Below are 4791 nucleotides of genomic sequence, written 5' to 3' on the forward strand. Positions count from 1 at the left end.
AAAAAAAAAAAAAAAAAAAAAAAAAAAAAAAAAAAAAAAATTAGAATTTAATAAAAGGGTTTGTGGGTCGAGTCAAATAATCATAATACTCAAAACAGTCAATTTAGACGGTTGGATAATTATAACACGGGCGATAAAAATGATATTGATATTAAATAATTCGCACCAACGTGTTTGTTTATTGAATAAATTAGGTAATATATGATTGAAATTTTGAATTAACCTAAAACAATATGTATGGAACAAATTTAGGTTGAATTGAACAAATATACTAATGGAAGTGAACCAAATTATAGTTTGATATGATGGATTTGGTAGAAAAAAAAAAAAAAGAGTATCCTAAGCACTAACTACAAATTAGTTGAATGACAAAGAGATGAAAGTTGATTTTGTTTTTTGAATAATAAAAGAGGTCTTTGAGTGTGACACTTGCCAAATTGCCAACAACAAGTCTCTATGGATTGTTTGTTAAGCTACAAAATTTGAATCTTTCTATGTCATATTTAAATGCACATTGTATTTATAATAACTTTTTACTTTTTGACACGTTCTCTTTCTCGTCCTTGTCAAGTTTTGAAGTATTTATTAATTGCTTTTTAGAAAGTACAATTTATGTGATACGAGTAAAAAAGAGGTACATGAATAATCTGAGACCATATTTGAATGATAGCTACTGATAATAGGATGCGAGATGAATTAAGACATTTCAATTATGTAATATGGAAGATTCTTAGATGGTTATAAATTTTGGGTGGATGATAATCTAAAGTTATTGTATTTAGTTAATGTATTTTAAAATTTTTTATTTACTTTCCGGTTACATTTACATAGTGGATAATTATGATCATAAAATATAAAAGTTACAACTCTTGAAATGATCCATGGAAGGTCAATGATTTTCATTTTTGAGACTATATAAAATCATGTACATTTTGTTTGTAAGGGAAATCTGAAAATATATAAAAAGAGCATTTGTATTTAATTTTAGTCAAATGACTAAGTTTTTTAGTCAAATGACTAAGTTTCTTTGCAATTTTAAGTCGTTTAGGTTCATGTTTAGAATCATTTAAGCTTAAGATATTCGATCAACAAGGTAATCCGATCTTACTTTTCCTTGAGTGATTCCTTATTAGGATGACGACGAAAAACTTGAAAGAATTCAAAGTTACTTCCTATACCAATAAGGTGCATCTTTCTTTCTTTCGGTGGCTCAATCATAAGAATTTTAAATTTAACCATGTTTTGGGTAGAAAAATTCTAAATTGAGTGATTTTATGAGAATTTTTCTAGGAAATATATGAAATGACCGGTGTTGATTTGTGAAGATAGTCTTCACTCTTAGAAATGAAAAATAAGTAACCGAGAAGATGCAATAAAAAGATTTTTTTTTTTTGTTTTTTTTGGATTATAATTTTGAATCATATCTTTATGGATTTGAATCATTTGATTCGATATCAAGTTGTGGTGTGTAATCCAAAGAAATAAAGTAACGTACAAGTTATTTTATTTAAAAAAAAATTGAAAAAGTGAGGAAATTTAAAATACTTTTTTAAATAAATTAAAATTGTTTAGAACCACATTCCAAACATCAATAATTTATGTGTTCCCTATGGTTCATTGATATTAGAGGATCAATATTTGGTTTAAGAGAATGTCAATATGCCAATAATTAAAAGAAAAATTATGGATACATAGTCATGTGATACTATCTCTATTAGTACAAGATTTTTTAACGAAACTGAAAGAAAAATTATAAAAATTTATGCTAGAGATCACTCGCCCCTAATAGGAAGTTGAATTTTTGCCCACACAACGCACCACGCTCCCTTACCTTCACCGTGTCCCCTTGGTTGTTCAGGCCATAGACACATGCGAGAAAGAAGTGGTGTGAGAGAAAACAGAAGAGAGAGAAATCCAAACATTCTCCGACAAACTCAATTCGACGAGGAAATACATGAAAATAACTTAGGAGATGGGAGAACACAACAGTAGCACATGATACATCACGGTAAGCTTGTAATCCTCATCATCGAACGTATATCCACTACATATAGAATGTGGGTTCCAAAACCAAGATGAAGGTGATGGATTTGCGAGCAGCAAAGCCACGAGCTTGAAATACCCTAAAGTTGAGAAAACCAGTTGAGACGAAGAAATAGGTGTCAGATCGGATTGAAAAACGACGTCGGGATGAAAGAGAGAAAAAGGAGTCAAAAGTCGGACAAAGCGGTTGAAGAAGACAAATTCGACTAGTGGGTGTTAGGTTTTGACATAACTAAGCCAGAAACATAAACAATTTAACAGATGATATTATTGAATACTGAACTTTGCTTTTATATCTTCACAAATAACCATAAATAGAAACTAAGTGATGAAATAAATGTGCAAAATATTTAAACTAAATACCTAAAAATACTCTAACTATTTTAACCTAATCAAATTCTTCTAACAATCCCTCCTTGAACTTATTCTTGTTGGTCGTTCAAATCACTAAAACTCTGTACACCAAGTCTTGCAACTTCTAAAATGCTCCTAATTTTAGAGGATTTGTCAACAAATCAGCAACCTGATTTCAGTTACCACAAAATAATAAATAAACAGTTTCTTCTTTTGTAAGATGTGTAAGAAAGTGAAATCTTACTCTTGTGTGTTTGGAATGTCCATGTAGAACTAGATTTTTGGATAGCTTAATAGTTGAAGTATTATCATAGATTAGCTTTGTTCCTTCTATTTGAGAGTGGCCAATCTCTTTGAGTATCCTCCTCATCCAAACAGCTTGACATGCACAGACACTAGCAACAACAAACTTAGCTTCTGTGGTTGATAAGGTGACTATAGGCGGCTTACAAGAAGACCAAGCTACTGCTCTTCCACTTATCATAAACACATATCCTGAAGTACTCTTGCTATCTTCCATGTCTCCGACATAGTCACTATCAGTAAATCCAATTAAATCACTGACTCCTCCCTTTCTATAAAATACACCATAATCTACCAAACCTTTCAAGTACCTTAAAACCCTTTTAGCTGCTCCAAAATGTTGTTGTGTTGGACATGCCATAAAACGACTAATCAAACTTACAACAAACATGAGATCATGACGAGTAGCTGTGAGATACATTAGACTTCCCACTATTTGTTTATACAAAGTTACATCTACTTTTGCACCATTTTCATCTTTGCCAATTTTCTGTCTTGGAACAATGGGATTAAAAACAGAATTATAATTCTCTATGCCAAATCGATTTAAAACTTCAGCAACATACTTTCTTTGACATATAAAAATACCATCTAATCTTTGTATTACCTCTATTCCAAGAACAAACCTCATCTGACCTAAGTCAGTCATACCAAACTTTTTCTTCATGGAACGTTTAAACTCTTCCAATAATTCTTCATCGTCTCCGGTAAATAAAAGATCATCAACATAAATGCTTACAATAAGAACTTTACCTCCCTTCCTCTTGATGAAGAGTGTTTGCTCACTGGAACTGCTTTTGAATCCTTCCTTGATGAAGTAGGATTCTATTCGACTAAACCAGGTTCTAGGTGCTTGTTTTAATCTGTAAACAGCCTTTTGGAGTTTGTACATATCTCCTCACTTCCCTTTTTCTCATAGCAACAAAAATATCTTCTTTTAACTCGCCATATAAAAAAGTTGACTTGACATCTAATTGATAGAGTTTCCAACTTTTTTGGGCGGCAAAAGCGATGATCATTCTCACATTATCCATTATAGTCACAGATGCGTACACTTCCGTATAATCAATACCATGCTCTTGTGTGTAGCCTTACAACCAATCTTGCTTCGTATTTATCAACTTATCTAGACTCATTTAGCTTGGTTTTATAAATCCATTTCACTCCTACTTTCTTTACTTCAGCCGGTAGAATCACCAAATTCCATGTTTGATTTTTTTTAATGGATTTGGTTTCTTCATATATAGCCAATCTTCATTTTGGACTTTGATAGGTTCCTCAAAATTCACAGGATCTGAAATCATTAAGAATGCCATATTTTCTTCATCATCTTCAGATAAGCCGTCAACGAAATTATAATCTGCTAACCATACCGGTGGATGTCGATTTCTCCCCTCCCTTATTGTCAAATTTGGTGCAATAGTTTCTGAAAATTTGTTTCAGCAACTGGTTCAATTGTTTCAGCAACCGGTTCAGTTGTTTCTTTCATGATTTCCCCTTCTTCATTTTCAGCAACTGGTTCAATTGATTCAGTAACCGGTTTAGTCGTTTCCTCTGTGATTTCTCCTCCTTCTGCTATGTTCTTATCAATTTCAATATTTTTCCCCCAGTTCAATTTTTTTGTTGCTCTCCATTTACTCATTTTTGGAAATGGAGTCCGATGTTGCTTTCCTTTCATACATGCCTCACATGTGGTGTTTGGAGCTACAATTTGCGGCAGGGCTTTCACGATGTTTTTGTGTTTCAAGGTGCACAAGCCTTTGTAGCTGAAGTGACCATAACGATGGTGGCAAAGTGTTGACTGATCCGTATTTGAAACTTGGAGGCATCTTTCTTTATTTGTTGTGGTAGATGGTTCAGTACGCAAAATAAACTGCCAATTTGTGCTCATAATTGACTTTGCTATTTTTCATTTTTGTGGATGATAAATGCTACCTACACCATCTTTAAATAGCATTGCCACTCCTTTTTCTTGTAGTTGTCCAACGCTCGAGAGATTATTTTTTAGTTCAGGTACCCAATACACATTACTAATAGTGCAACGAATCCCATACAAAATTAATTTTACTGCATCCTTTCCCATAACTTTCA

Source organism: Cucurbita moschata, unplaced genomic scaffold (assembly GCF_002738365.1).
Source record: "Cucurbita moschata cultivar Rifu unplaced genomic scaffold, Cmos_1.0 Cmo_Scf00055, whole genome shotgun sequence".
In the NCBI taxonomy this organism is placed as follows: Eukaryota; Viridiplantae; Streptophyta; class Magnoliopsida; order Cucurbitales; family Cucurbitaceae; genus Cucurbita; species Cucurbita moschata.